Genomic DNA, 27,977 nt, shown 5'->3' with positions numbered 1-27,977 from the left:
GATGTGGCAAATAGTCAAGTCAAACTTGACTCTCCATCTTCCTCTCAAGTCAAGTCAAACTTGACCACATCTCTTCCATGGTTGATCTAATCCAATCATTTGATTCAAGCCAATTTAATATAATGAATCTAATTCATTTAATTAAATTGATTCAATGAGTCATAATCTAAATTAGACTCATTGAACACATGAATCAACTTGAGTCCAACTCAATTAGCCCAATTAGGATTACTCTTAATCCAATTTGATTCATCAAATGAATCTAATCCTCTTGGTTCATCATATGAACCTAATCTTCATCTAATTGTCCTTAGTGTGTGACCCTATAGGTTCTTGTAACGTTGGCAATGCCCCTAAACCCATTTAGGAACATAAGTAATGAGCGGTATCTAGCAACACATCATTACTACCTAAGTTACAAGAATGTTGAGATCCAACATCACCTTGTGACTACTAATTGTGACTCCTCACAAAATATGACAAGTGTCCTTCTATCCTAGACATCTAGATTGATCAATGTGAGGCATAGACCGTGTCATCCTCTGATCAATCTAAATCCTGAACTCCAAGTAGACTCACTAAATCAAATGAGCTCAATATCTCATATTGACTCATTTGGGCATGGCCATGCACTTTGTGGTCTCACTCTATCAAGAATATCGATGTCGCTCCCGTCATATAGGAGGGATAGATCCCATCTACATCACTCACACCCCTCCGCATAATTTGTTACATACCCAGTAATCGCCTTTATAGTCCACCCAGTTACGGGTGACGTTTGACGAAACCAAAGTACATAACTCCTTATGTAGGGAACCATGGTGACTTCAGGTCTAAGGACTAGTAGTCATACTAATAACCACATGAGAAAGTATATGACACTCATATAACGATCCATGATACTTCCTCATGGCGGGTCATTCAGTATACATTCTCTAATGCATACTCATGTGTCAACTTGATATCTCTATATCCATGACTTGTGAGATCAAGTCATTGAGTTGACCTACATGCTAGTCTTATTGCATTAACATCGTCCCTGAATGTTAATACTCGACTAGGAATGATTAAGAGTAGTGTTCCCTATATCATCTTGGCTCTAGGGCTCTAGCTAACATTTAAAACCATGGAATCCACATATGAAAAATTTTAAAAAATAAAATCCTTTTAATTAATTATGGCCGGCCACACCAAGCTTGGACTCAAGCTAGGGCCGGCCACCTCACACCTTAGTTTGGTCGGCCCTAGCTTGGGCTCTAAGCTAGGCTTGGCCAACCACCTTAAGGTGGGTAAGAAGGTGGGTATAGGTGGGTATAAATCTCTATATACAAGAGGCTACGATAGGGACCGAGAGGAGGAATTGGTTTTGGTCTCCCGATGAAATTAAGCTTCCCGTGTTCGCCCCGAACACTCAACTAAATTTCATCAATAATAATTCATACCACTAAAGAATTATTATTGAACTACCGCACCAATCCCAAATTACGTTTTGGGCTCCTTCTTATTATGAGTGTATTAGTCTCCCTGTGTTTAAGATGTTGAATGACCACTAATTAAATGAGTTACTGACAACCCACTTAATTAATATCTTAGTCCAAGAGTAGTACCACTCAACCTCATCGTCATGTCGGACTAAGTTCACCTACAAGGTTTAACATGATAATCTTTATGAGCTTCTCTTGGGGACATTCTCAACATAGATTACTAGGACACAGTTTATTTCTATAATCAACAACACACACTATAAGTAATATCATTTCCCAACTTATCGGGCTTATTGATTTATCGAGCTAAATCTCACCGATTGATAAGTCAAAGAAATAAATACTAAATATATGTGCATGTTATTATATTAGGATTAAGAGCGCAAACTTCCATAATAACTAAGGTCTTGTTCTTTTATTAAATCAGTATATAAAGAACTTACCTTAAATGGTCCTACTCAATACACTTGGAGTGTTTCTTAGTGTAATTTATTAGTCAAGATAAACTAATACCTAATTACACTACGACTATTCCAATGGTTTGTTCCTTTTCATCTTAGTCGTGAGCTACTGTTTATAATTTACAAAGAACCGATAACACAATCTTCTGTGTGTGAAACCACACACCATGTTATCTATAATATAAATTAATTGAACAACTACACTTAGTAGTAAATGTAGATAATTTGACCAATGTTATTCTTAAATCTTTATACAAAAAGCTAGACTTTTACTATACACTCTAACAATCTCCCACTTATACTAAAAGACTATGCTGCCATATACCCTGCCATACATCTGATTCCCAACCCTTCATCATGTCCATCAAAAGATCTTGCCTTAAGGGCCTTAGTAGAAGGATCTCTCAAGTTATCACCTGATGCAATCTAGGTGACAACAACTTCTCCTCGTTATACGATGTCTCGTATTGGGTGGTACTCGCGCTCTATTGTGTTTGCTTGCCTTATGGACTTATGGTTTCTTCGAGTTTTGCTACTACATCACTATTATTACAATAAATTGTAATAATTTTTGGGCAAACCAGAAATTATGTCTAAGTCCATCATGAAGTTTCTGAGCCATATAACTTCTATGGCTGCCTCAGAGGCTGCCACATACTCAGCTTCTATGGTGGAGTTCGAAAAACACCTAAGCTTAACACTCCTCCATACTTATGACTTCACCTCCTAAAGTAAACACAAAATCCCGAGGTCGACTTACTATTGTCCCTATCTGATTAGAAGCCAGAATCCGTGTAACCCACAGGGAGCAAATCATTTGCTTGGTAAACTAGCATATAATTTCTAGTCCCTCTAAGGTATTTTAATATATGCTTTACGACAGTCTAATGTCCTTGTCCAGGGTTACACTATGTAAAAAATGACTTTTTACTTCGCCACAATTTACTTCGTCAATTTAAATATACGAAGTAAAAGTGTATAAGCAACTTCGCTGCAAAAATCGACGAAGTATATACAAATATAGACTTCGCAGATTTAAAAACACGGGATTCACTTTAAACTGAAATAAGCTATTACTTCGGAAATTTGTTAAATACCGAAGTAGTAACGTCGTGAATATATTTTTTAGTGTTTACTCCGAAGTAATAGTACAAAGAGTTAACTTTTATTTTTACAAAGAGACTCTGACAACTTTTATTTCCCCCCACTTCCTTTCATTTTCTTGGGTTAGGGCTTCCGCTCCGATGCCCCTCTTGGGTTAGGGCTTTCCCCTTCATTTCAGTCCTCTCCGTTCCCCCTCGTTAGGGCATCCGATTTGGAGTCTTAGGCAACAGAGACGAAGGTTTGCAGCAGTCAGCCAAAAATAAGGTTTGGCAACTTGAACTTTCTTACGTAGGGTTTAGGTTGCAAGTGTTTGAGATATACCGTATGTTTTCTTTCCTTCGATTTCTTTTTCTTATTCTTCTTCTTTTTCTCCTCCTTTATTTTTCAAAATCATGTTTTAGACGGTCTCCAATTTGTTGTAGGTTTGGTGTTATTCTTCCAACAAAGACAAGTGTTTGGAATTTTTTTTTGCTTTTTTTTTCAGTCTCTAAGTTTACGAGGTCATTACCTAAAGGTTTGATTCATGATGCTTTATTGGAGTAGATACTTCTGTTTTCAGTTGTTCTTTATTTGGTTTGTTGTTGTGGATCGTGTATTATGGGATTGATTTCTGTTGTGAAAGTTTATACCAATTAAAATTGTTGGTTTTTGATGTAGAAGAATGCATTTCAGCTACACAAATATAAATTTTTATTGAGCACTGATTATACTTCATGAGATTTATGAGTCATCCCTGTAACGCCCGCCCTCCCTGCTATCAACAAGGGACGGGGCTACGATACTCTACGTACGTATTACAGCGGAAGACTTAAAATTATTTTTCTTAACTTAATTAAAACTGAACTACACTAACATGGTTTCATAACATGATAACAAAATAAATAAAAACTTAACATCAAGTCACCCATAATGTATTATATTTCACAAAACCAAAGCATAGTTCTTAAAGGTTTTAAAGCAGGTTCTAAATTAGTTGCCTAGCCACCGCCACACACATCTTCGTTGCCCCTCCTGCTGCTCCTTTAACTCATCTAGCTTGTTCCTTTATCTGTGGTACAAGGAAAGTAAGCTATGAGCACTCATGGCTCAGTAAGTTCCTTTCCTACTCACTAAAACCAACAATCAGTACATAATCAAATAATGTCTCAACTTAACATGATCTCAACTAGTCATGGCATAACATATCATACTCTTTAAGCATATCATGCAACATAACAAACATTATAACTAGTCATGGCATATCATCTCTTAAAGCATAGCATGAAACATAACATAATCATATCATGGCATATCTTAAATCATAGCCTCAACACAATATAATCATAGATTATATGCATCATGATTTTAAAAATATGTATCCGAAAAACATGTGTATGTCTCATGATCTTTTAAAACCATTTTCTTCTTACATATATATATTTGAACATAATATCAACATATTTAGGGCCCCGGCTTGTACCATACATACATAACATAGATGCGCGCGTCCTAAGTATATCCAAGGTAGCAAGTCTTGAATCATACTAGGAACTAGGTCAAGATCACAAAGCATGGCCTAGGGGCATATTTGAAGAGTCCATCCCTTATTAGCCTAGATCACAAAGCAAGGCTTGGCCTAGATCACAAAGCAAGGCCTAGGGGTGTACTAAGGAGCTCATCCCTTATTAGCCTAGATCACAAAGCAAGGCTTAGCCTAGATCACAAAGCAAGGCCTAGGGACTGATTAGGAGTCCACCCTTGGTACAAGCCTTACAAAGTAAAATAGCATGTATAAAAATGCATCATTTAGTCACATAGCATAGCATAAAAGTATGCATCACTTAGGCATACATTATGTCATAAAAGTATGCATCACTTAGGCATACATCATATCATAAAAAGTATGCATCACTTAGGCATACATCATGTCATAAGAAAGTATGCATCACTTAGGCATATATCATATCATAAAAAGTATGCATCACTTAGGCATACATCATGTCATAAGAAAGTATGCATCACTTAGGCATACATCATATCATAAAAAGTATGCATCACTTAGGCATATATCATGTCATAAGAAAAAGTAGGCATATTTTAAACACATAGCACATCATAAAAACATGCATATTCTAAGTACATAGCATATCATTAAAGCATGCATATTTCTACTCACATAGCATATCATAAAAGCATGCATATTCTAAGCACATAGCATATTATTAAAACATGCATATCCCTATCCACATATCATATCATAAAAAGGTATAAATCACAAGCAAACATGGTTAAGCATAAGGGTATATCATGTGATTATACTATCATAAGAAACATGGTAACATAGTTAACTTGGGTTCTAAGCTTCCTAAACCCTTGGGTTCCTATCATGGCTGAACCCCCTTAGGTCTCAATTTAGGTAAAAACAACCTCCAAGCATGTGAACCCTAAATCATCATCACATAAATTTCATAGGAAGCATTATAAGCATGATTAACTTGGTTTCTAAGTTCTCCAAGTCCTTAAACTCATGTGGCCGAACCCTATCAGTATATAAACAAGGTCCCAAATGTCATGAAAGCATGGAAACCTTAAACCATATTTATAGCATTTTTTCCAAATAGCATAGTAAGCATATTGAGCTAGTTCCTAAGTCCTTCAAGCCCTTAACATATGTCATAGTCAAACTTTTAACAAGTGTTCATTAGGGCTAAAAACAAACATACAAGCATGTGAACTTGAACTAACATCATGTATAAATTCATAACAAGACATTATACAACATGTATGGCCGAAACTTACCCTAGCCTCAATTAGGTCATTAAACAACATATAGCATGGGAACTTTGTCTTTCTACTTATCATATTCCATGTAAAGTGACATAAGCATATTTAATTCTTGTTCTAGAGTTTCTAGGGTGTAACGACCCGCCTTCTACTACTAGGCTATAAGGCGAATCGCTACAGTTGTACTGTGCTAAACTATACTGTGCGGAAAGCTGGGCTAATTAAAATTTTACTCTACTATAACTAAGACAGCTGATAAGAAAGGTCTAAAGACCTCCTTTGCTGGTGTACATGTGCTAAAGAGGGGAAACTAAACATCCCAACTTAGCTAGGGACTCATAATTTACTTCCCAGCTGCCGATCGATCCACGGATCGATCGGACTCTGATATTCCCGATCGGTCGGCAGACCGATCCAGTATCTGATTTCCTGAATCGAGGACTCGGAAGCTCTAAGGCATTGGATCGGTCGGTGACCGATCCAGTTGTCTGATCGGTCGGCAGACCGATCCAGAACCCGGAATTCTCCGGTTATCAGATTACCGGATCGGCTGGTGACCGATCCAGAGGATATGAGCATATCAGATCCGTCTGGATCGGTCGGCAGATCGATCCGATCAGCTCGATCGGTGCGGAGATCGATCGATTCGCCGAAAATCGACTTGACAAAGACTTTGGCGTGCAAAATACAATCTAACGACTACCTACTGCATAATAAACTATTCTAACAACATGTAATAACATTCTAACATGATTACTGACATTTTAAAACATTCTTTCATAGTTCAATGCGTTCCAAATCTAAATTGCATGAAAATGAAAGTATCAAAACTAATAAGCTGAAAGTGCTGAACGTAAATGCTAACGAGTTCTAATGCATAATTAAAACTTGTTAGATCCCTGAGATCTTTCATTCCAGTTCCACACACACACATCCTCATCTGCATTGACCTCCAGCCTCCACTGCTAATCCACTTTTCTTTTACCTGTATCTGCAGTATAAGTAGTACTGTAAGCTAACGCTTAGTAAGAAACCATCTACCTCACAAAATCATGCATACGATGCAGTTATGATTTGAAAACATGCTATTCGAAAATATTTTGAACAGGCTAGCATGGCATGGCATACAATCATAGAAACATGGCATACTGAACAAGTCATGGCATAGCATACAACTAATCATAAAGCTAACATAGAGAACTGAACTGAAACATAATACTGAGCTACACTAAACTAAACTGAAGCTGAAATCAACTCAACTAACATAACTGATTTTGAGTTTGAAAACTAGTACATAATAAGTGAAAATAATAAACATGCTGTTGGGCCCGGCAACTGTACTTGCTGTGCGCGCATCCCTACTAGACCCGGGGTTGCAAGTCCCGAATTTAGCGGGGTTGTCTGAACCTAGGGACGACTGTGGGAGTCCAACCCAATGGATATCTAATCCAGTACAGTGCCACTGAAAATAAAATACTGAAATAGCTAATACATGCTTTTTCATACTATTCCTAGGTTATCTGAACCTAGAGCTAGGTTATCTAAACCTAGAGGCGACTGTGGGAGCCCACCCATTGGATATCTAATCCATATAAGCTGAAATAAACTGAAAATACTGAATAGATACCTCTAAAGTATCTAACTGAGCTGTTACAAATGCCTATGGTGCATTTTTACTAAACTAGCTATTTTATCGAACACAGGATGCTCTAACTCTTCTCCCTATTAGGGAGACCACCTCTAGGCACCCGACAACATCTAACCTCCTATCTGAAGAGGGAAGACATGCCCGGCCCATCTAAAGGTGCTCAACTAAGTCCCTAATCTGCGAAGAGAGTTAAATACACCCTAGATATCGATAAAAATCCGCATACATCCTAACTAAAGTATAAAAACTCAACCGGAAGCTATTATACTGCAGGTGAGGGGTTTCTTACCTCTTGATCGTAATTTCTTACGATTCTATTCGCTAGAACTCCGGTGGAGATGATCCTCTCGACGATCCGATCACGTCTTCGCGTTCCTCTCGCGGAGAAGAACCTCTTTCGTGTTGGAGTCGTCGCCGGAAGATGAACCTAGGGACCTTGGGCTAGGGCGCCGAGAGAAGGAGGAGGAAAGAAGAGGCGGCGTGAGGTTTTGGGAGAGGAGAAAAAGTGGCGTGAGGTTTTGGTTGAGAGATTTCCAAACCAAAACTAAGTTAAAATAAACCAAACCCACTTGAACCTCCTATTTATATTAAGTGGTAATTTCCGCCCAAACCTAACATAAATATTATTGAATCCCTTTCCTTTCAGCACGGCCCTGCTGGGTTCACTGGTTTCTAACATTATCCGTAAACCGTAGGTCTCGGGTTCAATTCCCGCTTAGGCCGTTTTACGATTCTATTTATTTTTGCTACTTCCGCTACTCGGAAAATTCCGGAAAAATATCTAAAAACTCCAGAAAAATCATAGAATAATTCTAAAATAAATTCGGGAATTTTTCGGGCTTTACATAGGGCATCTATTCCTTCATGGCCGAAACATACAATGGTCCATTTAGGTCATGGAAAAATTATATATGCATGTGACACAATCAACACATTATCCTATTTTCATAAGAAGCACTTTTAACACATTTGGTTCCATTTCTAAGGCCTCTAGGTCTTTTAAACCCTACTTGGCCGAAACTCAACAGTATATAAACTTGCTTCAAATAGCCTAAAAGCATAAGAAATCATACAAGTTTCATAGCATGTATAAAGACAAGCATAATAAACATGCATGTGAATTGTGTCTTAGGCTTCCTTGGTTTCTTTCCCTTTTTCTTTTATTTTTCCTCATGGCCGAAACCTACCAATCTCTAAACTAGGTTTTTAAGTGGCCTAAATCATGGAAAACCTAAGTAAGTTTCATGGCAAAAATTACTAAGAACATCATATACAAAGTTGGTTCATAAACAAGCTAGGACCCTTGTGAACTTACATGTCATATATCATGTAACTAATTTTCTATACTCAATTTAAACATAAGAGCATTAAACAACTTTCATATCATAATATCACAGAGTTCTTGAGCATATTAGAATTTTGTTCAAACTTTTCTAAACTATCCATCTTATCATGGCCGAAAATCTAAAATAAGAGTTCATGAATTTCTAGCAATGTACAACATGCAATTCTTTAAGAGAACTCTATATTCTATCATACAAACATGGTTATTTAAATTTAAAAGGTCTTCCTAACGCTAAGACCTTTTCTTGGCCGAACCATATAAATGGATTTCTTTGGTTCTAAGTAACTCTCAAGCAAGAAAACCAATAAAAACCCTTAGTAGTTCATGGGAGAAATTTTGTACTAGTTTAGTTAAACAATATTTTTCCCTAACCTCCTTACATATTTTTGGCCGAAATTCTAGGGTTAGGTACTCCTCTGATCATGCATCATTTAAGTATAAAAACATGAAGAAAATCCTTCCTACATAGCATAGAAAGAATATCATGAAATAAGGACTTGTTTAAACCATCCTAGATTTGAAAACGCTTTCTTTAGCCGAATTTTCTTAAATTCTTTTCTAGGTTTTCTAATCCTTATAGAATCTGAAAATCACATAAAAGCCTTGTACCACAGGTGAGGGGAAGCTTACATCCTTTTCGCTTGTGGATCTAAGGTATGGTGAAGAAGAAGTAGCCTCTTCTTCTAGTTCCTTTCCCTTGATTCCTTTGCTAAGTCCTCCTTGTATCTTAGGCTTTCTTAGGGAACAAACTTGGTTTTGGGGCCGAAGATGGAGGAGAGGGGACTGTGGTGTTCTCGGTGAGGGAGAGGATGAATGAGAGAAATGAGAGAAAGAAATAAAATCTTCTCTTTACATATTCTCTTTTAAGTTAAGGAGGAAGAGGTAGCAAACTTAGTTTTTGTTTTCCTTCTCCCTTAGTTTTTTTTTTCTATTTTATTTTTATTTTTATTTATTTATTTATCCTCATCATTCATGGTGACACAAGGGGGAATGAATCCCCTTAATGGTCTCTTTTATTTTCGGCAAGAGAAGAGAGAAAGAGGGAGAGAAAGGGAGGAAGGCAAGTTGCCTTTCTCTTGCTCCTTTCTTGTTTTCTTTTGGTTAGCTTTTACTCTTACCTTTATCATGCATTCCCTTTCCTTGCTATCAATATCTTCTCTCTATCCCAATTGGTTTCTACTAGTTAATTCTATGAATTATCATATAAGAGGTTCAAGGTTCAATCCTTGACTTCCTCTTCTTTTTATTTCATTTTATTTCTTTTTGCTTCAACTCACTTCTTATTATTTTTCTAAGGAAAAAATCCCATATTCATATATTTATCTTACAAGCTTAGTGGGTATTACAATCTCATACTTTCGTTCTTTATATATCCACATATTGTACAAAATATGCATTATTTTTCTTCATGATGAGTAGAAAATATTGATAGCTGTTGGAATGAGTATAAAATATGGAACTGTGCTCGATATGAATTTGACTACCTTTTTACAGTCTTACTCTAACTTTTGCTTAATATATATGTAGTATCTTCAGGTTTTGATCAAAGAACACATTGAGCTAGCAGTAAATAATTTTAGCACGATAATTCTGAGAAAAAATCTACCTTTTCTTGTTTTTATAATTAATGACATGAGTCTAACTACAGAAATACCCATCTTCATCTGTTGACAACAAAGATCATGCATGAAGAAAATTATGATACAAAAAAAATTGTCCTGATTGATTTGCAGGTATATGTTCCTGGTGTTTTGGCTTGCAGTTCACATGTTGAAAAATGGGATCTGATTGCTGTGTCAGTTGCTGTGGAACAGCCAATTTCAGATGGTGGATGGGCTTTTGGTTTTACACGAGGAATTGTTTTACAAGGGTCGCAGTCAGGTCGATGATGCCAATTGATAAACCAAGAACTTTATGAGATTCAAATGAGTCTATAGATTTATCTTTCACTAAATTCGCACTATTAAGAAAAATTTTGCTAGAAAAAATCTTTAACATGGTCTCTGTCCTAATTCTAACATCACTGTAAACCTGGAGTTTTCTAATTGAGTATGCCAGTTTAACATGAATTTCTATATGACTTATCTTTGGTTATTCCAATTGTGAAGTCGTTTTTGAGATTTTACTTAATTGTAGCAATACATCTTCAATCTTTTCTTGTCATGATTGATTGCAGTTGATGCAGTAGGCTTGTACATGTGGTTCATTTGTAGTCATTTTCTCTCTGAAACTTTCTTGACATTTACCTATCCGAATTAATTTAATAATTTGTATTTTGTTGTTATATGTGCTGTTACAAAGTAACTGTAGTGAGTGCATTAATTTTCTTCTGTTTGCATGATTTTAATATTTTAATCGCTAAGAATATTTCCTTCCATGGATTTATTTTTGATATTGATTTGTTTGAGGTGACTATGGATGTATGCTAATTGTGGTGGCATAATTTCCAAGTCTTTTTGGTGTAAGCAAATATGAACCTTGTCATGAATGCCTACCTAAGAAGTTTTTGTCTACTTGTTTTTTTTGAACGTTTTTATTAATTTTCTGCTCATTTTGTTTTAATCTTGTATCTTTTAATTTAAATTTATTTTTTAGTTTCCTTTAAGACATCATTTATGTAACAGAGTGAATCTATATTTATGCAATAAAAAAAATGCAGATCCTCAGTATCACGAAAGAAATGGCCTGTATATTGGCCAAGGAACTGCTTCATCGTCAAGGGCTTCTATGTTCCGTGTGTCTTACTGTGAAGATGACAAACTGAGTGTACAAGCTTCCATCATTTTACAGTATGCTCATATATGAATGAATTTTTTCTTCAGTGTTATACTACCAATTATATTTCTCATCTTAATCTAAACTCTTTTAGAAATCTTGTTGCTGTCTGCATATGCCAATTATTATCATATTGCATTTCATTGTTCTGCGACATGCTGAACTCAAACTCAAAGTAGCTTATCAAATAGAGTTTGTCAAATCATATATTTTTTTGTGACTTTTATTTCTGCTGTTTCTCTGGCTAGATGTACTCGAAGGAGAAATATTTCTGCAAAACTTGCCCAGCATTGTTACGGCTTGTGTTTTAGGTATCAATAAATTTACTTGTTTTTGTTTTCTTTGCTTGTCTTTGATTTCAGAGTAACACTCTTATTTCCTTAGTGTTTCAATTGTTTCTAGTATTTACATTTTTTTTTTTTGATAATTTTTTCAAAGCAATCCTAGAGTTCTCATTGGATCATTGTGTGTTTGTGAAACAAGAAAGAATACTTATGGCTTGATATTTCATTTATAGGATACTAGCATAAAAGAACTTTGTTGCATCTTGTATTCTTCCTGCTCTAGTTTGTGAACCTCATGGATTATGGAAGGAAATACCTTATGCAGATACTAAAGGTGCTTCTACTGACATTGAAGTAAATTAAAGTATCCAACTTTTATTGCTAGAATCATACTTCTCCAGTTATAAACATCATTTACCTGCTATAGGTAGTTTTTTTATGTTGTAAGTTATCAAGTTCTTTAGTTACTAATTTTTGCAAAGATATATTTCTGTTCTTTAGATCCTCAAGAAGGTGAAAGAATATTGGACATGTGTGCTGCTCCTGGAGGGAAAACAACTGCCATTGCAATTCTTATGAGGAATAAAGGTGAGGTTATTGCAATTGATAGATCTCATAATAAGGTCAACTTTCTTTCCCTTGAGTCCATGGATTTCATCATGTGGTTGGGTATGATTGACCTTATGCAAGTTACACCAGTTATTGGTGCCTCAAGTGATAGCCTCTAACGCCCTGGTGCTGATTGGTAACTTATAGTATTTCTTTGTTTAGAGCTGTCACTGAATCTCCTGATCATGTTTGTTTTAGATACTTAAGCTTTACATTAAGGGTATAGGATTATCCTGGATTTAGTTGAGGATTATCCTAGACTCTGCAGTGACAGGTTCAGAGATAATTATCTGGTGTGGTACATAAAGTTAATTATTAAGAAACTAAATATAGTGTTGCACACTGAATCAAATCGTTCACGCCCTGCTACTACTTTCTTCTCATGCTTTGATATGACTTCTTTCCTTTTTTTTTTCCTCGCTCTTAGATGACACCCTGTTTATGGTTTTATACAAAACTGTGCTATGCATAGTTCTATTAGTAGCTGGGGGAAATTAGTAACTGATTTGGGGCTAACATGCGTACTTTCCTGTGGGAAGAGGGGAAAAGTGAATAGGGGTACGCTTTTTTGAGTTATTTGTCTATACAAAGTGTGTATGTGCTTAGTAATGGGGTGTGTGTGTGTGTGCTTAGTAATATTGTGTGTGTGTGTTGGGGGGGGGTTGAGTATTCTCCAAAATCCATTCCAAATCGGGCTTCTATAGCCACTGAGCTTACTTCAAGCATCCAAGTTGTTGGGTTATACTTCTCTTTGATTTTTAGGATTCCAGAAATTGTCTATAAAACAAAACAGATTTTTGGCAAAAGTTAGCTACAGATATGTTAAGCAACCTGAGCTTCACACAACCTAAGCTTACTTTAGGCAGATTTTTTTAGGATTCCAAAAATTATCTTTTGTGATAGATAATGCTTACTTCAGTTAGCTTACTTCGAGTATTGCTGGTCTCCAATTAGCTTACTTCAAGTGTTGCTGGACTTCATACAACCTGAGCTTACTTCAGGCAAATTTTTTTAAAAATATTCTTTTGTGATAGACAATGCCTCAACTTTTAGTCCAGTAAAATAATGAGCATGTAAGGCCCAAATTTATTTAGGCTTATGTGACCCACATGTTATAATTCAAACAAAATTGTTACTATAAGAGTGCATATAAAAATACATATTTATTTGTCTTATCATGCTTTTGTTAATTTAATTCATGATTTTTTTGTCAACTTACTGTGTTTTGATTTAAAGTTTTCAGCTACAAAACATAACATGATGGTTCTTTCTAAATTGCAGTTCGCAGGTTGTGTGAAGAACCAGTACTATACGCAGACACAATATGATGAAGTGAGAATTGAATGGAGTGAATTTGTGTACTCATTCTTGGAGTGAATTGCAGGTAGTGTGAATGAACCAGTACATGTTTTTGGTTTTTTATAGCTTATTTTGGCCATATTTAGGGAGATTTGTTTTGTATAAACATATGCTGAAATCAAGGCTTATGAAGTTACCTTTTGTGATGCTCAAAATTACTGAAGTCTAAAAATAATGAAGAAAAAAGAGAAAAAATACTTCACTTTATTCATAAAATCCGAAGTAAAATCTACTTATAACTTCGAAGCAATATAATTTGTTGCTGTAAAATAGTATCAACTACTTCGGTTATTACCAAAAATTCCGAAGTAGTATCTATCTATTACTTCGATCCAGAACAAAGCTAAATGTAATTTAATCGATAATTACTTCAGGAATTAACGATATATGACGAAGTAAAAGTAATCCATTACTTCATTTTTAACCGATGTTAAAGTAGGCATATTACTTCACAACAAATACTAAATGATGAAGTTGAAAAGGATTAATTACTTCGGTCTTTTTAAAAACCGATGAAGTTATATGAACTTTTTTACTTCGTAATATGTCCGAACCCGACACCCAATACGACTTCATTTTTTCTGGGCCTACGACTTCGGAGTTTATCCGAAGTAAAATGAATCTTTTTACTACACGCGTGTCTACTTCGGTAAAAACATGTCTTTTACTTCAGGTAATCAACGAAGTAAAAAGTCGTTTTTCACATAGTGTTACTTTGATATCTGCTAACCATGCCCACGGTAAAATAGATATTTGGTCTCGTACATAGCATTGCATACATTAGGCTTCCTTCAGCCGAAGCATAAGGAACTGCCTTCATGTCCTCTATCTCCTTTGATGTCTTCGGAGACATCTCTTTAGATATAGCTACTCCATGCCGAAAAGGTAAGGAACCTTTCTTGGAGTTTTGCATACTTAAACAAGCAAGGATTGTATCGATATATGAAGCTTGGGATAAACACAACATTCTTTTCTTGTGATCTCATGATCCCAAGAATATGTGCACATTCTCCCAAGTCCTTTATATCGAATTGCTTGGACAATCATACCCTTACTTTCAACAACACTTTGATATTATTTCAAACTATCAAAAATGTCATCTACGTATAGTACAAGAAATACCACCACGTTTCCTATCACACTTCTTGTATACACAAGATTTATCCGGACACTGAATAAATTCATAGGTCTGGATTACTTCATTAAACCGGATGTTCCAAGGCATTGAAGCTTTGCTTCAGTCCATAAATAGACCGATTGAGCTTACATGCTAGATGCTCTTTGCCCTATGCAATGAACCCCTCTGGTAGCTTCATATGGATGTTTTCTTCAAGACTTCCGTTAAGGAAAACTGTAGTGACATCCACTTGCCAAATATCATAATCCATATGAGCAGCAATAGATAAAAGAATCCGGATAGACTTTAAGCATGACTGCCGGTAAAAGGTTTCCCTTTTTCAACAAGCCTTGCTTTGAAAGTTTACACCTTCCCATTTGTCCTTCCTTTTCTATTGTAGACCTAATTACACTAAATGGCTTTTACACCATTTGGTGGTTCTACAAGCTCCCAGACTTTATTAAAATACATATATTCTAATTATGTATTCATTGCTCTTTGCCAAGATATTGCATCTTTATCTTGGAGTGCTTCGTCATATGTCCGGGAATTAGGTTCATGTTCACCAGGGTTCAAGTCCGAAGACTCTCCAAAAACATGAATCTCTCAGGTTGCCTTCCAACCCTCCCACTATGACGAAGCCCTGTGTGTGGTTGTGTATCATTTGTGATACGTGTTGTAATTTCTTGTGATATTTCATCTTGTACAGTTGATACTAGATTAGGCGTGTCCTTTATTTTCTTAAGAACAAATTTACTTATGGGTTTATGGTTCATTACCTAGTCCTCTTCTAAAATCAGTCATTGGTGCTAACAATGACCCTCTGATTTTAAGGACTATAAACCTCCTTTCGTTTCTCTAGAATAACACACAAACAAGTGAACTCCTATTCCAACTTATCAGTGTCTCCCTTCAGCACATGTGCTGGACTACCCCAAATCTGAATATGCTTTAGACTATGCTTACGCTCATTCTACAATTCTATGGGAGTAGAGAGTTCTGACTTAGAAGGTACTATGTTCACTTCCGTTTTCAGTGTACATTCTTAAAATGAATTTGGTAATTCTGAATAACTCATCATTAATCTAACTATTTCCATAAGAGACCTATTTCTTCGTTCTACTACACCATTCTGTTGGGGTATATCAGGTGCAGTCAGTTGGGATTGAATCCCGACTTTTGATATGTGATTCCTAAACTATCCTAAGAGGTACTTGTCACTACGATCTCTGTAACACCCACGAAATTATAAGATAGGTATATGGATATTATTTTCTTTAGAGCATAGAAATAAAAAGGATAAGAGAAAAGGGAAAATAGAAACCAAAAATAGAATAAGAAGAGGTGAGGTCAAGGATTGAACCTTGAACCACCCACAAATAATGGAGATAAATTGAGGTATGTGTTAGGTTTTTTGTAACACCCCTAGAAAGCCTAGATAAAGTAAGGGTAATGAGAGTACGAATGTAATGAAAAGAATGTGTAGATAGTCTACGTTGAAGGTTACGATGGGATGGATTTAGATGATTAAAACTTTATGAAAGAAAAATAAAGTTGAGAGTATAAATCATCTATGCATGATTTAAAATGTATGGAATTAATATGGACAAAAGGAAGAAATATGAGATAATATATATATGTATGAAATATTTATGCATAATGCATAATATAGTAATATACGAATTATTATGTACAAAAGAAAATAAAATGTTAGAAGAGAGATTGAACCTTGGATCTCTTGTAAAGAACATGTATAGGATACCAAAGGGGATAGGAGAATTATTGATAAGGAGAGAAAGGATTAAGTAGTTAAGAATAAGAAAGGATTCTTTCTACTTAAAAGGAAAAGGAAGTAAAAGGAAATAAAAATATACATAAACAAGTTTTGATCCTTGGTTCTCTTGTGGATGCATGCATGTGTTAACCAAGTGGGATAGGAGAGGATATTGTAAGAGGAGAGATAGGAATTTTAATTAAAGGAGAGAAAAGAGAGAAATTAAGGGAAAGAAAAGAGAGAACTCAAAAGGCATTTCTCTAGAATATTCTTGTCATTTAAGGGGAGAAATGAATAGGGAGGATGGATCAAGTCAAGTTTCCTCCCCTCATTTTAGTATAAATAGGCATGGAGGGGTGACTTCAACTTCATCCCCCACTCATTCTCCTCCTCTCCTCCCTTTTGTGCCGAGACTCACCTCTCCCTCTCTTCTTCTTCTTGTTGCCGAGCAACACAAGAGGAAGAACCTCTTCTTCCTCTTCACTCTCTCCCTCTTTCTCTCTTGTTGTTGCCGAGCAACACAAGAGGAAAGAGAAGCCTCTTCTTCCTCCTCCTCTCCACCAAAAGACCTAGCCACTCCTCTCCTCCATTGGTGCCGAGCAAAGCAAGCAAGGAAGAAAGGTCCAAGCAAGTTCTCAACTCTAGGAAACTTAAGCGAAGAAGGTAAGCTTCCCCTCACCTGTGGTACAAGGCTTTTATGTGATTTTCGGATTTATAAGGATTAGAAAACCTAGGAAAGAATTTAAGAAAATTCGGCTAAAGAAAAGGTTTTCAAATCTAGGATGATTTAAACAAGACCTCATTTCATGATAAGATTTTCTATGCTATGTAGAAGGATTCCTTTCCATGATTTTATATTGATATGATGTATGATCAGAGGAGTATCTAACCTTAGGATTTCAACCAAAAATATTTTAAAAAGGTGAGTAAGATTATTGTCTAACCGAACTAGTGCAAGGTTCCTTCTATGAAATGCTATACATAATGTTATGTAATATGCCATGATATGTGATAGCATAGGAAATGCTAAACATAATGAGGAGAAAATGAAATTATGTTATAAGCCATGATATGTGATAGCATAGGAAATGCTATACATAATGTTATGTAATATGCCATGATATGTGATAGCATAGGAAATGCTAAACATAATGAGGAGAAAATGAAATTATGTTATATGCCATGATATGTGATAGCATAGGAAATGCTATACATAATGTTATGTAATATGCCATGATATGTGATAGCATAGGAAATGCTATACATAATGTTATGTAATATGCCATGATATGTGATAGCATAGGAAATGCTAAACATAATGAGGAGAAAATGAAATTATGTTATATGTCATGATATGTGATAGCATAGGAAATGCTATACATAATGTTATGTAATATGCCATGATATGTGATAGCATAAGGAAATGCTATACAAAATGAAGAAATGAAATTATGTTATGTAATATGCCATGATATGTGATAGCATAGGAAATGCTATACATAATGAAAAGAAATGCATGAAAGATTGTTAAGGACATGATATGATAGTTATGCATGATAAGTTATTTTTGTATGGGTTTGTACCATGGGTGGGCTCCGTAAACGCCCCGGGGTCGATGGAGTAAGACTCGAGCCTCGTCAGTAATGGGCCTCTGAATGCCCTAGGTCGATGGAGTAAGACTCGGGCATAGTATGTATGCATGATAGGGTTCAAGACTTGCTACCTTGGACCTACCTATGAAGCGCGCGTATTATGTATGTGGTACAAACCGGGATCCCCTTAATGATGATATTAATTTCAAGTACTTATTAGTATAAGTTTTCAAATTCATGATGCATTGCCTACATATATACTTGAATTATCTGATGATTAGATATAATGTCATGTGATAATATGATATGAATATGATACCCTTGTATGTTGTATGCTTATGATATTACGCATGATATTGATATACGATGATTTTCGGTTTCAGTGAGTAGGAAAGGAACTTACTGAGCCATGAGTGCTCATAGCTTACTTTCCTTGTACCGCAGATATGGGGGACGGATATTCGGAACGACGGAGCAGCAGGAGGAGCAGATAGTGATGTGTGTGGTGGTGGCTCGGCAAAGAACGATTCGGACAAATTAATATGATTAGTTATAGAATCAATATTTGAACAAATCAGAATATGTGATATTATGCTTAATAAATTAAATTCTTTAAAGTTTTTATTCTTCCGCTGTTATAGTAAAACATGTACGTAAATAGTATAAGAACGTAGCGCCGCCTTTGGTTGAGTAAGAAGGGTGGGGCGTTACAGGTGGTATCAGAGCCAAGTTTTGCCAGCTCACTACACACACATCAAGCTCCTTCCTGTCGCTCCAAGTAAGTACAGTTGCATAATTTATTTGTATGCAAAAATAGTATGATACTCTAGGATGCATGAATGGTAGCCTAGGAAGGATACCTTAAGCTATACCCTAGAAAATGGTGCAAGATGATAAGTAGGTGATATTCTAGGATGCATGAATGGTAGCCTAGATACAAGAACCTTAGGCTATAACATAAGAAGGAATCTGAGCAGAAATTGTCATTCTAAGTTCGGGGACGAACTTTCAATAAGTAGGGGAGTTTGTAACACCCCTAGAAAGCCTAGATAAAGTAAGGGCAATGAGAGTACGAATGTAATGAAAAGAATGTGTAGATAGTCAACGTTGAATGTTACGATGGGATGGATTTAGATGATTAAAACTTTATGAAAGAAAAATAAAGTTGAGAGTATAAATCATCTATGCATGATTTAAAATGTATGGAATTAATATGGACAAAAGGAAGAAATATGAGATAATATATATATGTATGAAATATTTATGCATAATGCATAATATAGTAATATACGAATTATTATGTACAAAAGAAAATAAAATGTTAGAAGAGAGATTGAACCTTGGATCTCTTGTAAGGAACATGTATAGGATACCAAAGGGGATAGGAGAATTATTGATAAGGAGAGAAAGGATTAAGTAGTTAAGAATAAGAAAGGATTCTTTCTACTTAAAAGGAAAAGAAAGTAAAAAGAAATAAAAATATACATAAACAAGTTTTGATCCTTGGTTCTCTTGTGGATGCATGCATGTGTTAACCAAGTGGGATAGGAGAGGATATTGTAAGAGGAGAGATAGGAATTTTAATTAAAGGAGAGAAAAGAGAGAAATTAAGGGAAAGAAAAGAGAGAACTCAAAAGGCATTTCTCTAGAATATTCTTGTCATTTAAAGGGAGAAATGAATAGGGAGGATGGATCAAGTCAAGTTTCCTCCCCTCATTTTAGTATAAATAGGCATGGAGGGGTGACTTCAACTTCATCCCCCACTCATTCTCCTCCTCTCCTCCCTTTTGTGCCGAGACTCACCTCTCCCTCTCTTCTTCTTCTTGTTGTCGAGCAACACAAGAGGAAGAACCTCTTCTTCCTCTTCACTCTCTCCCTCTTTCTCTCTTGTTGTTGCCGAGCAACACAAGAGGAAAGAGAAGCCTCTTCTTCCTCCTCCTCTCCACCAAAAGACCTAGCCACTCCTCTCCTCCATTGGTGCCGAGCAAAGCAAGCAAGGAAGAAAGGTCCAAGCAAGTTCTCAACTCTAGGAAACTTAAGCGAAGAAGGTAAGCTTCCCCTCACCTGTGGTACAAGGCTTTTATGTGATTTTCGGATTTATAAGGATTAGAAAACCTAGGAAAGAATTTAAGAAAATTCGGCTAAAGAAAAGGTTTTCAAATCTAGGATGATTTAAACAAGACCTCATTTCATGATAAGATTTTCTATGCTATGTAGAAGGATTCCTTTCCATGATTTTATATTGATATGATGTATGATCAGAGGAGTATCTAACCTTAGGATTTCAACCAAAAATATTTTAAAAAGGTGAGTAAGATTATTGTCTAACCGAACTAGTGCAAGGTTCCTTCTATGAAATGCTATACATAATGTTATGTAATATGCCATGATATGTGATAGCATAGGAAATGCTAAACATAATGAGGAGAAAATGAAATTATGTTATATGCCATGATATGTGATAGCATAGGAAATGCTATACATAATGTTATGTAATATGCCATGATATGTGATAGCATAGGAAATGCTAAGCATAATGAGGAGAAAATGAAATTATGTTATATGCCATGATATGTGATAGCATAGGAAATGCTATACATAATGTTATGTAATATGCCATGATATGTGATAGCATAGGAAATGCTATACATAATGTTATGTAATATGCCATGATATGTGATAGCATAGGAAATGCTAAACATAATGAGGAGAAAATGAAATTATGTTATATGTCATGATATGTGATAGCATAGGAAATGCTATACATAATGTTATGTAATATGCCATGATATGTGATAGCATAAGGAAATGCTATACAAAATGAAGAAATGAAATTATGTTATGTAATATGCCATGATATGTGATAGCATAGGAAATGCTATACATAATGAAAAGAAATGCATGAAAGATTGTTAAGGACATGATATGATAGTTATGCATGATAAGTTATTTTTGTATGGGTTTGTACCATGGGTGGGCTCCGTAAACGCCCCGGGGTCGATGGAGTAAGACTCGGGCCTCGTCAGTAATGGGCCTCTAAATGCCCTAGGTCGATGGAGTAAGACTCGGGCCTAGTATGTATGCATGATAGGGTTCAAGACTTGCTACCTTGGACCTACCTATGAAGCGCACGTATATGTGGTACAAACCGGGATCCCCTTAATGATGATATTAATTTCAAGTACTTATTAGTATAAGTTTTCAAATTCATGATGCATTGCTTACATATGTACTTGAATTATCTGATGATTAGATATAATGTCATGTGATAATATGATATGAATATGATACCCTTGTATGTTGTATGCTTATGATATTACGCATGATATTGATATACGATGATTTTCGGTTTCAGTGAGTAGGAAAGGAACTTACTGAGCCATGAGTGCTCATAGCTTACTTTCCTTGTACCGCAGATATGGGGGACGGATATTCGGAACGACGGAGCAGCAGGAGGAGCAGATAGTGATGTGTGTGGTGGTGGCTCGGCAAAGAACGATTCGGACAAATTAATATGATTAGTTATAGAATCAATATTTGAACAAATCAGAATATGTGATATTATGCTTAATAAATTAAATTCTTTAAAGTTTTTATTCTTCCGCTGTTATAGTAAAACATGTACGTAAATAGTATAAGAACGTAGCGCCGCCTTTGGTTGGGTAAGAAGGGTGGGGTGTTACAGGTGTTATCAGAGCCAAGTTTTGCCAGCTCACTACACACACATCAAGCTCCTTCCTGTCGCTCCAAGTAAGTACAGTTGCATAATTTATTTGTATGCAAAAATAGTATGATACTCTAGGATGCATGAATGGTAGCCTAGGAAGGATACCTTAAGCTATACCCTAGAAAATGGTGCAAGATGATAAGTAGGTGATATTCTAGGATGCATGAATGGTAGCCTAGATACAAGAACCTTAGGCTATAACATAAGAAGGAATCTGAGCAGAAATTGTCATTCTAATTTCGGGGACGAACTTTCAATAAGTAGGGGAGTTTGTAACACCCCTAGAAAGCCTAGATAAAGTAAGGGCAATGAGAGTACGAATGTAATGAAAAGAATGTGCAGATAGTCTACGTTGAATGTTACGATGGGATGGATTTAGATGATTAAAACTTTATGAAAGAAAAATAAAGTTGAGAGTATAAATCATCTATGCATGATTTAAAATGTATGGAATTAATATGGACAAAAGGAAGAAATATGAGATAATATATATATGTATGAAATATTTATGCATAATGCATAATATAGTAATATACGAATTATTATGTACAAAAGAAAATAAAATGTTAGAAGAGAGATTGAACCTTGGATCTCTTGTAAGGAACATGTATAGGATACCAAAGGGGATAGGAGAATTATTGATAAGGAGAGAAAGGATTAAGTAGTTAAGAATAAGAAAGGATTCTTTCTACTTAAAAGGAAAAGGAAGTAAAAAGAAATAAAAATATACATAAACAAGTTTTGATCCTTGGTTCTCTTGTGGATGCATGCATGTGTTAACCAAGTGGGATAGGAGAGGATATTGTAAGAGGAGAGATAGGAATTTTAATTAAAGGAGAGAAAAGAGAGAAATTAAGGAAAGAAAAGAGAGAACTCAAAAGGCATTTCTCTAGAATATTCTTGTCATTTAAGGGGAGAAATGAATAGGGAGGATGGATCAAGTCAAGTTTCCTCCCTCATTTTAGTATAAATAGGCATGGAGGGTGACTTCAACTTCATCCCCACTCATTCTCCTCCTCTCCTCCCTTTGTGCCGAGACTCACCTCTCCCTCTCTTCTTCTTCTTGTTGCCGAGCAACACAAGAGGAAGAACCTCTTCTTCCTCTTCACTCTCTCCCTCTTTCTCTCTTGTTGTTGCCGAGCAACACAAGAGGAAAGAGAAGCCTCTTCTTCCTCCTCCTCTCCACCAAAAGACCTAGCCACTCCTCTCCTCCATTGGTGCCGAGTAAAGCAAGCAAGGAAGAAAGGTCCAAGCAAGTTCTCAACTCTAGGAAACTTAAGCGAAGAAGGTAAGCTTCCCCTCACCTGTGGTACAAGGCTTTTATGTGATTTTCGGATTTATAAGGATTAGAAAACCTAGGAAAGAATTTAAGAAAATTCGGCTAAAGAAAAGGTTTTCAAATTTAGGATGATTTAAACAAGACCTCATTTCATGATAAGATTTTCTATGCTATGTAAAAGGATTCCTTTCCATGATTTTATATTGATATGATGTATGATAAGAGGAGTATCTAACCTTAGGATTTCAACCAAAAATATTTTAAAAAGGTGAGTAAGATTATTATCTAACCGAACTAGTGCAAGGTTCCTTCTATGAAATGCTATACATAATGTTATGTAATATGCCATGATATGTGATAGCATAGGAAATGCTAAACATAATGAGGAGAAAATGAAATTATGTTATATGCCATGATATGTGATAGCATAGGAAATGCTATACATAATGTTATGTAATATGCCATGATATGTGATAGCATAGGAAATGCTAAACATAATGAGGAGAAAATGAAATTATGTTATATGTCATGATATGTGATAGCATAGGAAATGCTATACATAATGTTATGTAATATGCCATGATATGTGATAGCATAGGAAATGCTATACATAATGTTATGTAACATGCCATGATATGTGATAGCATAGGAAATGCTAAACATAATGAGGAGAAAATGAAATTATGTTATATGCCATGATATGTGATAGCATAGGAAATGCTATACATAATGTTATGTAATATGCCATGATATGTGATAGCATAAGGAAATGCTATACAAAATGAAGAAATGAAATTATGTTATGTAATATGCCATGATATGTGATAGCATAGGAAATGCTATACATAATGAAAAGAAATGCATGAAAGATTGTTAAGGACATGATATGATAGTTATGCATGATAAGTTATTTTTGTATGGGTTTGTACCATGGGTGGGCTCCGTAAACGCCCCGGGGTCGATGGAGTAAGACTCGGACCTCGTCAGTAATGGGCCTCTGAATGCCCTAGGTCGATGGAGTAAGACTCGGGCCTAGTATGTATGCATGATAGGGTTCAAGACTTGCTACCTTGGACCTACCTATGAAGCGCACGTATATGTGGTACAAACCGGGATCCCCTTAATGATGATATTAATTTCAAGTACTTATTAGTATAAGTTTTCAAATTCATGATGCATTGCCTACATATGTACTTGAATTATCTGATGATTAGATATAATGTCATGTGATAATATGATATGAATATGATACCCTTGTATGTTGTATGCTTATGATATTACGCATGATATTGATATACGATGATTTTCGGTTTCAGTGAGTAGGAAAGGAACTTACTGAGCCATGAGTGCTCATAGCTTACTTTCCTTGTACCGCAGATATGGGGGACGGATATTCGGAACGACGGAGCAGCAGGAGGAGCAGATAGTGATGTGTGTGGTGGTGGCTCGGCAAAGAACGATTCGGACAAATTAATATGATTAGTTATAGAATCAATATTTGAACAAATCAGAATATGTGATATTATGCTTAATAAATTAAATTCTTTAAAGTTTTTATTCTTCCGCTGTTATAGTAAAACATGTACGTAAATAGTATAAGAACGTAGCGCCGCCTTTGGTTGGGTAAGAAGGGTGGGGCGTTACATTTTTCAGGCCGCGAAAACCGCTTTTCACGTCGCGAAAACCCCGAATCACCCAAAGCCGGAGATCCGTGCAAGGAAAACTGAATGAAATTACGAGTACGAGTTTAAAATTTTTAGATCTACTCCTAGATCTACATGTAAAGAATTTTACCTTTGAAGCGTGCCCTCGCAAAATCCCGCTCGTCCAAGGTACGTGTCGGATCTCCAAAGTATCAAGGTAGATACTTCTCTAGTGATATCCACACGAACAAGGAGTGCTCTCTAGCACTCAAGGATGGAGAAGAAAGACCCCAAGTGTGCTAGCACTCTCTCTAGGGCTCTCGAATGGGATTGGAAAGGAAGAAAAGAAGAAGATACAAAAGAAAATCTTATACACTCACTAGTAGTATCCTTCCTTTGTGACCTTCACTCTTCCTTTTCTCTTGGAATACACTCAACCACCTTCTCCACACCATGGAAGTCACGGCAACAGCAAGAGAAGAGAAGGAAGAAGCAAGGAAGAAGATGAGACAATTACCACACATCAATTCACACTAAATGAAAACCATTCACTCTTTAGTGTGGCCGGCCACACACATAACTCCCTCATTTAATGTGGCCGGCCACATTAAATGGAATGGGAGGTGTTGTAACCTCCATGAGGTGGCATGTGATGTGGCAAGGATGAGTCATCCTTATGATGTGTCAATACATCAAGTCAAACTTGATGTTTCAACTTCTACTTGGTCAAGTCAAACTTGACCAATTGTCTTCCTTGTTGAGTTAAATCCAATCTTTGATTCAAGTCAATTTCAATTTAATGAATCTCAATTCATTAATATAAATTGACTCAATGAATCAAATTTAAATTAGACTCATTCAACAATTGAATCTAATTGAGTCTAACTCAATAAGTCTAATTTGAATCCAATCTTTGGTGCATCATATGAATCTAATCCAATTGGTTCATCGTATGAACCTAATCTCCATCCACTTGTTCTTTGTGTGTGACCCAATAGGTTCTTGTAACGTTGGCAATGTTTCTAAACTCCTTTAGAAACATAAGCAATGAGCGGCATCTAGCAATACATCATTGCTACCCAAGTTACAAGAAATGTCGAGATCCAACATCACCTTGTGACTACTAATTGTGACTCCTCACAATATATGACAAGTGTCCTTCTATCCTAGACATCTAGATTGATCAATATGAGGCATAGACCGTGTCATCCTCTGATCAATCTAAATCTTGAACTCCAAGTAGACTCACTCAATCAAATGAGCTCAACATCTAATGTTGACTCATTTGGGCATGGCCATGCACTTAGTGGTCTCACTCTATCAAGAATAGCGATGTCGCTCCCGTCATATGGGAGGGATAGATCCCATCTACATCACTCACATCCCTCTGCATAATTCGTTATATACCCAGTCATCGCCTTTATAGTCCACCCAGTTATGAGTGACGTTTGACGAAACCAAAGTACATAAATCCTTATGTAGGGATCCATGGTGACTTCAGGTCTAAGGACTAATAGTCATACTAATAGCCACATGAGAAAGTATATGACACTCATATAACGATCCATGATACTTTCTCATGGCGGGTCATTCAGTATACATTCTCCAATGTATACCCATGTGTCAGCTTGATATCTCTATATCCATGACTTGTGAGATCAAGTCATCGAACTGACCTACATGCTAGTCTTATTGCATTAACATTGTCCCTGAATGTTAATACTCGACTAGGAATGATTTAGAGTAGTGTTCCCTATATCATCTCACTATCGATTCAACTAATCGATTGATATAGGTATGAACCTTCTACTCAAGGACGCTATTATACTTAGTCTATTTGGCACTAATACAAATAAGTATAATAGCCAAACAAATACCTTTATTAATATACAAGAATATGATACAATGAGTCCATACAATCATCAAATGATTGGCACTAGGGCTCTAACTAACAGTATGATAACCACTAGGATAATGAATAATATTTGGATAGAAAGGAATGAAAATTTAGTTAAAGGTGAGAAGAAAATAAAAGAAAACTAAGCAAAAGAGCAAGAGAAAACCAAGTGGCTTACCTCCTCTTCCTCTTGGTTAAGAGAAGAAGCAAGCAAAAGGTAAATTGCCTACTTCCCTCCCTCTCTCTATTTTTCATGGGAATTAAAGGAGTGGGGGAAAAGAGGAGTTGAGGGAATGAATGAAGACATGTTTCATTGGCAAAAGAATAAATAGATTGGGAGAAGAAAAACAAGAGATTAAATTTCTTTTTCTTCCTCCTTCTTTCTCCTTCCTCATTCTTCACCGAAACCAAGTGCCTTTCCCTCTCCTTATTCCAAAAGCTAAGCTAAGTTCCTCTCCAAGAAAACTAAATTTCGAGAAGAAGCCTTCAAGTTCTATCCCTTCCAAGCAAATGAAGCAAAAGGAGGTACAAGAAGAAGAAGCTTTCTCCTTCCTTGGCACTTAGGATATCTTTTTCCTTAAGAAAAACCACAAGTGAAAGGATGTAAGTTTCCCTCACCTGTGGTACCCCCGGGGTCGATGGACTAAGAAACGGGGCTCGTATGTATGCCTTGTAGGGTTCAAGACTTGATACCTTGGACCTACATAGGACGCGAGTATTTATGTATGTGGTATAAGCCGGGGCCCTAATCATGTTATTATTTTGTTTAAGTATGTAGGTTATAAGTTTTCAAAGGACATGTTGCATATATTATGGCATGAATCATGTTTTTGAAAGTCATCTCGCATAACACTTTATGATTATGTTACGATATACCATGATGCTTATGATTATGACATGTTATGTTAGGATGAACTTTATGATTATGTTATGATATGCTATGATCATGATTATGATATGTTAGGATGCCCTTTATGATTTTATCATGATATGCTATAATGCTTATGATTATGTTATGTTATGTTAGGATGAACTTTATGATTATGTTATGATATGCTATGATCACGATTATGATATGCTAGGATGCCCTTTATGATTTTATCATGATATGCAATA

At 36.0% G+C, this 27,977-nt stretch overlaps 1 long non-coding RNA gene across 1 annotated transcript; it reads left to right on the top strand.

Annotated features, from left to right (window-relative positions):
- The first annotated feature begins 11,559 nt into the window (after positions 1 to 11,559).
- Positions 11,560 to 12,488, top strand: LOC122011852. Its single transcript, XR_006120049.1, has 3 exons — positions 11,560 to 11,594; positions 11,829 to 11,891; positions 12,366 to 12,488. It is a non-coding gene; the product is annotated as an uncharacterized LOC122011852 (long non-coding RNA).
- The last annotated feature ends 15,489 nt before the right edge of the window (positions 12,489 to 27,977 follow it).

The sequence above is a fragment of the Zingiber officinale genome, chromosome 1A (assembly GCF_018446385.1).
Source record: "Zingiber officinale cultivar Zhangliang chromosome 1A, Zo_v1.1, whole genome shotgun sequence".
NCBI lineage: Eukaryota > Viridiplantae > Streptophyta > Magnoliopsida > Zingiberales > Zingiberaceae > Zingiber > Zingiber officinale.
Note: the sequence above shows the minus strand (reverse complement) of the source record. Positions and strands in the feature narration are given on the sequence as shown.